The following is a 12,883-nucleotide window of genomic DNA, read 5'->3' on the forward strand; positions in this document are numbered from 1 at the left end:
GGTGTATGAAGATCCAAGAAGGAGAGGAACACTGCAAGGAGAACAAATAAGGCTTTGAGGTGTCTATTGAAGGTACAGTTCTCTGGGTTTTAGTCGTAGATCTTAGTGAAGGCCTCATCAATCCATGCAAAGTCTCCTCCAAGGATCAACTTGCTGATCTATTCACTAAAGTGCTAGGCTATGAGCAATTCCCTTACTTTCCAAGTTGGGCATTTGAAACCTTCATGCTCCAACTTGAGGGGGGGGGGGGTATTTTCCACCAGGATTCTCCACATCACCAAGATCAACCATGATTCTCCACATCACCACCATTATCTTCATACCTCATCCTTCATATCTACCGAGATTCTCAAATCACCACCCTCATCACATTATCCTCCCACCTCATATTTTTATATCTACTGAGATCCTCCAATTACCACCCTCATCACTTCATTATCCTCCAATGCCCAAGATCAAAATGATTACCTGGGGTAGTTACAAAAACAGAATGGGGGCTTGTATCAAGAAGGTAGAGACCACCATGCTTACTCCTTACCGCAATAGTCTTCTTCAAATGTGGGTCCTAAAAAAAAAAAAGAATTATGATAAAAGCTAACAAGAATATTAGAAGCAGAAGTAAGCATACCAATAATATATAATAAATTAAATTTAAAAGAAGGAACAAGAAGACCACAATTGAGTAGAAAGCCAGGAAAAATGGTCACAATACCAATATGAGAAATAGCAGCAATAGAACCATTGGGTAAAGTAATTATGAGATTTGCATGGTGTAAGTAAAGTGAACGAAGGGTAATCAAAAGCAATGTGCTCAGTTGCACCAGAATCCAAAATCCAAGTAGAGAGTGAAAAGTTACCTTAACTAAGGAATGATTACCAGATGATTGAGAAGAAGCATGTATAAGTGTGCCAATGGGTCACTGACTGTAGTAGCATCAATACATGGCTGAGATGCTTGAGGACACACAATGCAAATAAATCCCTACGAAGTAGAGTGGCACCAACCATGGTTGAAAAGAAGGATCAAATTCCTAGGCTGATACCATGTTAAACACAAATAATAAAAACAACCTGTGTGTATGATTGTATTACCTTTGCAATAAGAGTGTTATTTTTATATAAATGGTTTCTAATATACTCCTACTAGTTAGGAATGTAAAATCAAAATACTTTACAAAATATTATAGAATAATACAAGATAAGAAAGGTAAATTGGAAGGATAATAATGAGACGAGGGTGATACTTGGAGGATTTTGATAGGAATGGAAAGATGAGGCGGGAGGATAATGTGTCAATGATGGCAATCTACGTGGTATATATGGCTTTATGCCCAGAGAATGAAACCACTTCAGGGGTGAAGAGACAAATGTCACTTCGGTGGTGAAGAGAAATGTGCACCTTTGGAATTGCCAAGGCTTAAAACTACAATGCCAGATAAACATAAATGAAGTATATGTAAAAGGATTTTTAAAAGAGATATGAAGCTTTCCCATAACATGTATTTTCTGCAAAGATTTATGTTGCAACTTGCAAATATCTTTCATAACAAGTATTCTCTACAAAGGAATTGTTTTATTTTTACACATGTATTTTTTATTTTCATTTTATTTCATGTCTGTAGCATGGTTGTGTTATAATATTCACTGGTTTAGTTTAGCTCATTTCCCCCCTACTATATACAGACAGGCGAACTTAGGATAAAGGGTAAGGATATTGCAACATAAGAAAATGATTGAAAGCTTAAATTCCTGTTGGAGCCCAATAGCTTAACTTGTCTCAGTTTGGAGGTTATGTTTTGAGGTTTTGTATAAGATGGTATAAGTGTTATGTTTAGATGATACTATAATATTGAAGACTTTAGCTTTATGTAACCATATTGTGGAAGTTGCCATCAGTTAATTTGAAGTTTGTACTTGCCCTTTTTTTTAGTAGAAATGTTTTTACAGTTGTAGAATGATATGGGTCTCTATTATTTCCAAGATAAGGAAAGAAGAAGTAACTATCATGTTTCCCAATAGAGTTTTGGTATCACGGGCCCCACTTGACCTTAGTAAATGGGGGCGTGACGTAACCCTCAACGATTAGTCTTGGATCCTTTTCTTTTCTTATTAATAAATTTGATCGTTTACTTAATATACATAAAAAATAAAAATAAAAAGAAAGAAAGAAAAATAAATCACAAAGTGCCACTGGTAATTTGTTTAAATAGTATGTATATAATATAAAAAATTCCTTTTGTGCATTGATTAGGCATATATTAAAATTAAAATAATTAAAAATATAAAATTCTAAACATTAACATCAAATTTTGTTTGTTAGTCATTCAACCTTATAAACCAGTTATATGAAACCAACATTTTTATATATTAGATTGTTCAAATTGCAAATTAGGTTAGATTCAAAATAAACAACAGGTTAGATTATACATTTTATCAATGATATATATGAATTAAATTTATCATGGACAATTCCATTAGGGACAGGGACAAAGCCAATCAAGGAAAGAGATAGAGATAAGGCCAATAAGGGATAGACATGGCCCAATTAAGAATAGTCAGGCACGTCATGACTCAAGGTCAAGAATCCTAGGCCCTGAATTAGGGTTGGAGAAGATTAATAGGCCAAGCAACGAACATTCATGACTGGGATTGAGATTGAAAAACCTGGCCCATTCCATTGGTTTGCAGCTCATACGGATGGAAATCCCATTTGGCGGAGTAACCGTGAAAAGGAAATTTGATTTGATCAATAGCGTTAGCTTCATCTCCAGTCCATCTTTGTTACCATGGATTCTTTTACTCCTTTGGCTGACGTCCCAGTCCGTGGCAACGGATATACACCGGTCAAGAATGGAACTAGCATTGTTGTTCTGTCTTGGTCAATTCGTCAAGCCACATCTGCTCTTGTTTCTTCAGCGTGCGATGCTGGGTCAACTCCTCCTCTATGATTTATATTTTCAAACAGTTCGTCTGCAGCTGGAAAACCAGAATCATGACGATCGACTTGATCGTTCATTAATAAGAGTTGAGTTTAACATCTGCTATAGTTTAATTGACCACTTCCTCTCGTTTTCCCATAAATATTTTCAAATGTTGTTTAAGCCGAGAAGGAAGACTGGGTGAGAGTGAGATCAAATGGTTAATATCATCATATTCCATTGATTAAATTATTCATGGCATGGCTCATTCTGATCCCCTTGCCTGGGTTCTTGTAATGATACTTATCTATCAAGAAAAAATGTAAAATAGGAAAGAAAGAGAACTCTAAGTTGGCGGTAAAAGGAGTTGTCAACTAGTTTCTTTTTAGAAGTGTGAAGGGTTGATTTTCAAAGACGCGTTCTCGGTTAAACAAGTGGAAATATTAATATTCTTCATGAATTTCTACTTTTCTAGTAGTTGATTATTTCTTTCTCTCAACTCCTCTTCCCACAACCTATATAAACCAATTTCAGTTCTGTCCCAGGAGGCCAAGACACAGCACCGTTTGCCTCCTTAACTTCCTTAGTTTCCTCTATTTTTTTCTACGATAAGCTAGCTCTCATTTTGAACAGTAAACAGTACTTCACCATCTTCTTGTGAAAAAAACATGGAATTCGAACAAGCCATGGTTGGAAAGACCTACTGGCACCCAAAGCCAGAGCTTCATCAGCTTGACAAACATCCTATGATGAGCAGGAGTTTGTCCACCAGAAGTAGTATTTTGGACACTGATGATGCCCGTATCCATCGATCGGAGTCCTTTGGTATGCATGACATGGAAGTCACCAAGAATGATTCTGCAGAAACCAAATTTGAGTGGTTACGGTCGCAGTTGATCGGACATGATGTTGAGTTCAACACTCCTTTTGGGAGACGCCTTCTCACCTATGCAGACCACACAGCCTCGGGTAGAAGTCTTCACTTCATCGAAGATTTTATTGCCAATAGTGTTCTTCCTTTTTATGGTAAGTAAGCTGATTTGTTTGAATTATGAGTATTAATGATTCATAGTATTCATGAAGTAGCTTAAACTCATTCGGTTGCGCGCATGGCCACAGGTAACACACATACTAGTGACAGCTATGTGGAGTACAAGACCACCAAGATGGTCAAAGATGCCACTAGATACATCAAGAATTGCTTAGGTGCAGGACAGATGATGCTCTCATATTCTGTGGCTCTGGCACCACTGCAGCCATCAAGCGCTTGCAAGAGGTGATGGGAATTGCAGTGCCTTCAACCATGAGAGATAAGGTATTATCAACCCTACAGACAAAGGAGAGATGGGTGGTCTTTGTCGGTCCATACGAGCACCACTCCAACCTCCTCTCGTGGCGTAATAGCCTAGCTGAGGTGGTAGAGATCGGTCTTGATGATGATGGGTTGATAGACGTGCGAGCTCTAAGTCACCAACTTGAGTCTTACAGGGATTCCAAACGTCCTATGTTGGGTTCATTCTCAGCATGTAGTAATGTTACTGGAACATATACTGATACACATGCCATTGCCAAGCTTCTTCACCAGCATGGAGCTTTTGCTTGCTTTGATTACGCAGCAAGGTTAGTCAAGCTAGCTACATCCAGCTATTGTATTGTGTGCCTGAAAGCTATTCATGTGTTCACTAAACAATCAAGATTTTGTTCCAATAATTTTCTCTGATCTCCATATTGATAAAAATGATTTCCTTGGATACGTGTAGTGGTCCTTATGCGGAGATTAACATGAGATCTGGGGAGATAGAAGGCTATGATGCTATATTCATGAGCCCACACAAGTTTGTTGGTGGACCTGGTACACCTGGCCTCCTATTGATGCACAAGGCCTTGTACAAGTTGAGTTCTTCTGCACCTTCAACTTGCGGAGGTGGAACTGTTGATTTTGTCAATGGCTTTAATGAAGAGGTAAACCTCCTCATCACCACTCTAAGTGACTATTCCTATATTTATTATTTTTTGATAAGTTAATTACTTTATGAAGGGAGTTATTTGCTAACCTATGAATTAATTAATCTGAATCAATCTGTAGCACACTTTGTATTACAATGATGTGGAAGAAAGGGAAGATGCTGGAACTCCACCGATTGTCCAGAAGATAAGAGCAGCTTTGGCTTTCTGGGTGAAGGACTTCATGGGATACAGTGTAATTGAAAACCAGGAGCATGTCTACATCAATGCAGCAATGCAAAGGCTCCTTCCAAACAAAAACATATTGGTATTAGGGAATACCACTGCACCAAGACAAGCTATACTCTCTTTCGTGGTTTACTCAACCACCAATTTTTCTTCTTACGATCATAAGGAAGATGGAAGAGGTAGCAAGGGTCTATACATGTGGGCAGAGTCAGGAAACAAGAGAGATAAACCTCTTCATGGGCCTTTTGTTGCAAAGCTCCTCAATGATCTCTTTGGAATCCAAGCTCGAGCTGGATGTGCTTGTGCTGGACCCTATGGTCACCATCTACTCGGTGTCGATAAGAGTCATTCGCTAGCTTTTCGTGCTGCTATCCAAAAGGTGAGTCCATAACCGCTAAGAACAATTAACCTTTCTTGCAACCCCATGAAATAAATGTCCATCTAAAATTTATTGTGACTAATCTTATCTTTGAATTTGCTTTGATAGGGTTACACTGGTGTAAAACCTGGGTGGACCCGACTCAGTTTCCCTTACTACATGTCAAAAGAAGAGTTCGAGTTCATTCTAGCTGCATTGGAGTTTGTTGCAAAATATGGTCAGAGATTTCTTCCACTCTACAGCTTCAATTGGAAGACTGGTAATTGGACCTTTCAGTCTAAAGCTTTCATGGAGAATATATTGGGGGATGATTATGCACCAGTGGACATTCCTCTAAGTGATGTTAAGCCTGGATTGAAAATTAGAAACAATGGATTGAGGCATGGTGGAGATGATCATAATGACAATCAGAGGACAAGCAATGAAGTACTTATAAGCAAATATACCAACTACTTGGAGACTGCTAAATATGTGGCAAATTTCCTCCCCAAGTTCCCTCCACATAGGAGGGTTCCGAAGGACATAGATCTCAGCCTTGCGCATTTTAGGGTGTAGAGAGTTAGCTCTCTCTTTCCCATCCTTGAGCATCTCCAAAGCATATAGTTATATGATGTGTTAAAAATCCTTAACGCTATATGTATAGATTAAAGATGTATCTTGATTCAAATTCCATTAATGTGGTTTTTACTCAATTTGTTTTGTAATTCTTTTTTTCCATTCCAACTACAAAAACAAAAATTCTCTAGTACTGTGAAGTGTCATGTTTATTAAATCACATTTCATATTAACTAATTTTGCTTTACTTGAATTGTATAGATATGTGTCCCTTTTTCCTTTTTGTCTTTTTAAGATTTCCGTGGGCAGGTGGGTGGGGGGCGGGGGGAGGATGGTGGGGGCAAGGAAGAAAATGATGTCTACTGAAAAAACACAAGTATGGGTGAGCAGGGAGAGGAATGCATTGGTATAATTTCAACAATCATAAATACAAAGCAACTCATAAAGGGGTGAAGAAATAATTGAACTAGGGGGGAAGGAAAATGGGGTTGATAAGTTCATTTTATGCATACTATTTTGAATAATTAACTTGTTACATTTCATGTGTTCACAATCATTTTGTATCATTTTATCTTAATATTGCATGCAAATGAGCATCAAATGCATTCTCTTTGGATCTAAGTAATTTTGGTAATTTATTTTTATCCTAGCTAATCCTTATTCAAATTTATTATTTGTGCCTATAGTGAGTCATCTCAGTACTTGAACTCCTTCAATTAAAGTTTGATCAAAGAAGGGAAAAGAGAAAAAGAAATCCTACTCAAAGAAGGAAGTGGAAAAAATCCCATTTTTGAGTGTGTTCTATCCAGTTTTGATCAAGTCCTTAATCAGATGGTTATCTAGAGTCCAACCGAGTTGATTTTTGGACATGAGCTTCATGACTTCTTGATCTTCAACTCCAGCAGTTGTATTGTACATTTTAGCTCTCGAAGTCAGTGCAATTTATACGCTACCTAGACAAGCAAATTTCTTGATTGAGTTAGATTAGAATCTAGAAACTTTGTTTCAAACTGTGTCAGAGTTAAATAATCATATCCAATGCAATCTAAGAAATCATTCTCTAAAAGGGAAGCAAACTCCAGCCAAAAGGGAGGAATTTTGTAGAGCAAGGAGCTGCTAGAGATGTTTAGGAGAGGAGCTCAGTCTTGGGCGAAATTTGGAGAGCTGCTGCTGAATTTCTTCTAAAACCCAACCCTAGAGTGATGTTCCTCTATCCTTCTTCTTCTTCTTCTATGATGTCCTAAACTTCTATTGCTAGAGTGTAGATGAATCCTTCCATGAATTAATATATTGATTTTTTCTCTTTTATGCAATACAATCCTCTATTGTTCGCTTTCTTCAATTTTGTTCTTAATGTCTGAACGCCTGGTCAATATCAATGAATTCGTGGAATGTTTTTATACATGTGACAATGCAGAATATATGTTAGTCTTAGGGTTGATGAATGATAAATTAGATCTAATGTGTAATATATTGGACGGTTTGTTAGACATTGTTTGGAGATTCTATGTCTCATGCAATGCATTGAATTAATTTTTTGTGCATAAAAGGTAGAAGGGATTTGTTGTGTTAAAGACCCTCAAGCTTAACAGGTGGGGTGATCTAATTTAGTAACCATATTGAGGGACTGATAATTGTTTGAAATATGATTGAGGTTTCCTAATTGGAATAAAACTCTTCTTTTAATGATATCTTTTGTTTTCTTATTTTTTCTATATTTGTTTCCTATTTGGTGTTAGATTGATTCCTAATAAGTCTGGGACTAGTTTTTTTTTACTTGTTTTTCTCTTCCTACTTAGAGTAGGATATACTCAAATTGTAACTGTAAACACCCAATTGGGGTTGATGAATGAAATACACTTTCTGAAATTTCTACAAATTTCAACATGGTATTCAGAGCCTTCTTGAGATTGCTATTTTGAGAGTAGTTTAAGTTTCTACTTTGAAAAAATTGGACGGTAGGTCAATGAAGAAGATGAACTAGGGTTTCCATAAATCTTTCAGAATTTATTACTTTCCCTACATTTGTTCTATTGTGCTTCTGCTTCATTTGGGTTATTGATCCAATTAGTTTTCTTCTTATTGGATTGACCTTTTTCAGACTTGCTCAAAACTTGATCTCATTTAACTTAAAAATTTTGCCCCTTACGTTGGCAATCTTCTACTTTGGAAATATAACATTGCTATAAATCTGACTTTTTAACTTGCGTAGAACCTTATCTCTATTACCCTAGGAGATTTGCCCCTTACTTAGACAATCTTCCAATTTGGAGATCCAGCCTTGCTGCAGATTTGTCGTTTGAGCTATGCAAAACTTGATCTATATTACCTTGGGAGATTGTCACTTACCCTAACAGATTTCCCCTTACCTTTGGAGATTGTCCCTTATCTTGGCAAAATTTTCCTTTGGAGATCTAACATTGATGTAGATCTCAATTTTCATTTTTCCTATTGTTATCTAGTTGTTTTTATCTCCTTGTCTAGCTAGTGAATGACTCAAAGCTTTGGTAACCCAACAACAAATTGTTATCCATGGATAGAGAGAACTTTTCGAAGAGGGGGAAAAAATCAGCGGCCAGAATTTGTGCTTGAAGTTGTTTTGAAGGAGAAAATATAGTGGAAATACCATATATAATCAACAAGATGAGCTAAACAATAACTTAATGGATTGATCCTAGCACCAGCAGCACCTACAAGAACCTTGCGAGATTATACTTAACCACCTATTAGATCCCCAATGTTAAGCATTAGAAGGCCTGCTATTGAAGCGAACAATTTTGAACTGAAATCTACTTTTATTTAGATGTTTCAAATTGCAGCACAATTTTATGGATTGGCCCGTGAAGACCCAAATGCACGTCTAAAAGCATTTCTAGAAATTTGTGATACTGTCAAGTACAATGCAGTTAGCAAAGATATCATCCGTCTAAGACTTTTTCCTTTCTCTTTGCTTGACAAAGCAAAGACATGGCTACAGTCCTTACCCGCAGATTCAATTAGGATTCAGGAATCTTTAGTTCAAAATTTTTTAAACAAAGTATTTCCTATTGTTAAATTTGCTAAATTGTGTAATGACATTATTACTTTTGAGCAAGAAGAAGTAGAGTCTTTACATGAGGCAAGGGAGCACTTCAAAGAATACCTGTGGAGATGCGCACAGCATTGTCTTCCCCAATGGATGATCATACAAAGTTTCTGCAATGGGTTGAAAGAGCAATTCAAGTCCATCCCAGATGCAACTGAAGGTTCAATCCATAACAAAGTATTAAATGAGGTCTATGAATTGGTGGATGAGATAGAAACTTACTCCTACCAATGCCCATCTGACAAACAATCAAGGGCTGGAGTTGCAGGGGTGCATGAAATTGATGCCATGACAGCAATTGAAGCTAAGCTTGATGTCATTCGGAGAAAGGGAAAAATCTGATTGTCTCTAAAACTCAAGGAGTTTATTATGATATGATTAGTTCTATCCATAATTCTTATATATATATATATATATACATATATAATAGTTTTTTAGAAAATACTAATTTTTTTCTCTAATAATTTTGGTAGGAATCCTCAATGTGTCATGACCCCAGTTTTCATAGGCTTGGTGGGGCCAACATTATAGTCACCCAATAAGGTCACGTGACAATTCCTCATAGTATCAACCTGTTAAAAGCCACTAAAAACAATGCCAAACTAAACATCTCCAAGGACGAAGACAGATAACATGTTTGACAGTTTGACTCATATATAGTCCACAATCAAGTTTTAATTACATTGGAGTTTTCGACGAGTACCTAGTTAGATACATACAACCTCAAAAGAAATATACATTCCACAATTCAGTTTAGCAAAACATTAGTTGCAAAAAGAAGTTCCCATCTTCTACTTTAACGTGTTGTTGGGTAGCAATACCCTTGCCCTTGTCATATATATAGGGACCTGTCAACATTTACAATAATGACCTATGCGAGCCTAGTAAGCGATGTAGTCAACCAAATAAGCAAACTAGGAAAATCATCATGCATCCATTATCACATCAAAGTCATATGACATTATGCATTTCAGTTTCCTTCAGTTTTCTTTTCATTCTCCTTCTATTTTTTTTCTTTATTAATCCAGACCTAAGCACTACCTGTAGAGAGGATACCCTCAATCTAAACCACACAAGTGGCATCAATCTAAGTCTCAATCTTAGAGGTTCTCATTAAGAATTCTCTTTTAGGTCTCTTGGCACAAGGCCAGGTGTTCTCCACAGGAGGCCATCATTGATCTGGTCTATATTTTCACTTTGCAGTCACGCTTCATGCATTCCCATTTGGATTCACCATGTAGTAGAACTTACAGAAGCCATTAACATTTTATTTCTTTCTTTATTCTTATTATTTCCTCCATTTTCTTTTCTCTTTTTATATTCAGTTTCAGCCTTGCATTATTACACCTTGTCTACTTCAGTGTAACTCTTTTATTTCAATGCCTTAGCCTTATTTGAATAAGGGTTGATACAATTATCCATACAATCCCATCATTTATATAATAAAACATGAAAATTCTAAATTTAACAAGCATAAGCATCATTTCAAATTCCTAGTTTAACAGTTCAAGAACATTATCAACATTTTAATTCAAATATTTCAATCAAGTTCTTCAACTGTCATTTGATCCCATGCACTGTTGTTTATTCACAAAGCAATATATCATGCACTTCCATAGATTGCATTAGTGGAAGAATAAGATAGATTTTATATTAACATGTGAATGTTACCTATTTACTAAGTGGAACCATCCACTTACAACATACATAGGTTAGTCATTACCACTTATTTGTTCTTGTTCTAGGCGCATTTCTTGATCCTGACTCAGTTAAAGCCCGCCCTCTCTCTTGTATTTCTTGAATGATCCTTGGCTATTTCAGTACATGCGGGAACCGCACAAGGCTTCCCCTCTATTTTACTCTCTTTTATTTCTCCGTCCTCTCTCTCTCTCTCTCTCTCTCTCTCTCTCTCTCTCTCTCTCTCTCTCTCTCTCTCTCTCTATATATATATATATATATATATATATATATATATATATATTATATCATCGGCTCAGTTTGTGTATCGACTAGGTTATGATCGGGGGTTCAAACATTACTAATAAAACATTAAACTAATAGTATAATGTGATGCAGGGCATCGCACAATGTAACCCCTACAGCAATACTTACAATCCATGGTGGAGGAACCACCAAATTTTGCATGAAAAAAGCAAGGGCAGCGAAGACAATAACCAAAAGCCCCACCCCTAATAATCGTTTGGAAGAGATGATTGGCAAAGACTTCTATTGGGGTTTATGAAGAGTGTGGATGTGGTATTTATAAATAATTTAGAGAAGTAAGTAGGCCAACTCTCCAAACAAAATTTTGAACACTAGTACAGAGGTCTGCCGAACATATTGAACCAAACCTAGTGGAGAGAGCACATGCTTGAGAAGTGGTAAATAAATAAATACTCATAATGTAACAATGGAGGAAGTAGAAAAGAAACAGCCTACAAATTTTTAGCACCACTTGGCGATTTACAAGTGTTAAAATTACTATTCAATTAAATTATACTTTGTTAATCTAGTCAAAAGTTTTTGTTTTTATTTGTACTTTTTTCTTTAATTTCAGTTCTGAATTTTTTTTCTTTTTCATTTTATTTACAATTTGGATCGTTTTAATTATTGAACGTAATTTTTTCGATTTTTCTTAGTTCTAATTTGGTTCTCTTTGATTCGTTTCTCATAGTTTTTTCTTATTTTTCAAGTCTAGGTAGTGGATGACTCAAAGCTCTTGAAGTTATTCTCCAAACATCTATGTCAGAAGAAGTGATGGGACATCAAAATACCTTAAACAATGACTTCACAGACTAGCAAAATATTGACTACAAAACCTAGCACCAGCAACACCTAGGAGGACTTTGAGAGACTACAGAGACCCTCTATTGGAGCCCCAATGTCAAGTATTAGAAGGCCTGCGATCGAAGCAAACAATTTTGAACTGAAACCTGCTTTTATGAGATGCGTTAGAATTCAGACACAATTTTATGGGCCGGCTAGTGAAGACCCTAATGCACATTTGGAGGGTTTTTTAGAACTATGTGACATTGTTAGGTATAATGGAGTCAGTGAAGATGCCATCCATCTGAGACTTTTCCATTTCTCTTTACGTGACAAAGCGAAGACATATCTACAATCATATTTCCAGATTCAATTAGGACTTGGGAGTCTTTAGTTCAAAAGTTTTTAAATAAATTCTTTCCTCCTGTTAAATCTACTAAATTGTGTAAGGGCATTATTACTTTTGTGTAGGGAGAAGGACAGTCTTTACATGAGGCATGGGAGCATTTCAAAGAATACTTGAGGAGATGCCCACACCAAAATCTTCCCCAATGAATGATCATTCCGACCTTTTACAATGAATTGGATAAACAATTCAAATCCATCCTAGATGTGTAGGAGGATCAATCCATAACATTGAATTAAATGAAGTCCATGAATTGATGGATCAGATGGAAGCTGACTTCTACCAATGGCCATCTAACAGATAACCAAGGGTAGAGTTTCACAGGTACATGAGGTTGATGCCATGACTACAATTGAAGCTAAGCTCAATGCCATTGGGAGAAGAGTGGAAAATTTGATTCTCTCTTAAAACTCAGGGAGTTTTTTTTTATAATATGAGTAGTGCTAGCCATGATTCTAATATACATTCTAATAATTTTTCAGAAAATGCTAATTTTGGTAAGAAGCCTCAATGTAACCCCTACAACAATACTTACAATTCAGGTTGGAGGAACAACCCAAATTTTGCATGAAAAGATCGAG

At 36.4% G+C, this 12,883-nt stretch overlaps 1 non-coding gene and 1 pseudogene across 2 annotated transcripts; one reads left to right on the forward strand and one right to left on the reverse strand.

The window, feature by feature from the left end:
• Nucleotides 1-3,567: 3,567 nt before the first annotated feature.
• Nucleotides 3,568-6,121, forward strand: LOC149002620 (uncharacterized; annotated as a pseudogene). The gene is made up of 5 exons (XR_016170362.1): nt 3,568-3,944; nt 4,038-4,538; nt 4,679-4,880; nt 5,005-5,490; nt 5,599-6,121. The product of XR_016170362.1 is annotated as an uncharacterized LOC149002620 (transcript).
• A 6,213-nt stretch (nt 6,122-12,334) lies between these two features.
• Nucleotides 12,335-12,441, reverse strand: LOC149002621 (small nucleolar RNA R71). Its single transcript, XR_016170529.1, has one exon. It is a non-coding gene; the product is annotated as a small nucleolar RNA R71 (small nucleolar RNA).
• Nucleotides 12,442-12,883: the final 442 nt, after the last annotated feature.

This window comes from Hakea prostrata, chromosome 10, assembly GCF_041222555.1.
Source record: "Hakea prostrata isolate BN-2017 chromosome 10, UWA_Hpros_2, whole genome shotgun sequence".
NCBI classification, from domain to species: domain Eukaryota; kingdom Viridiplantae; phylum Streptophyta; class Magnoliopsida; order Proteales; family Proteaceae; genus Hakea; species Hakea prostrata.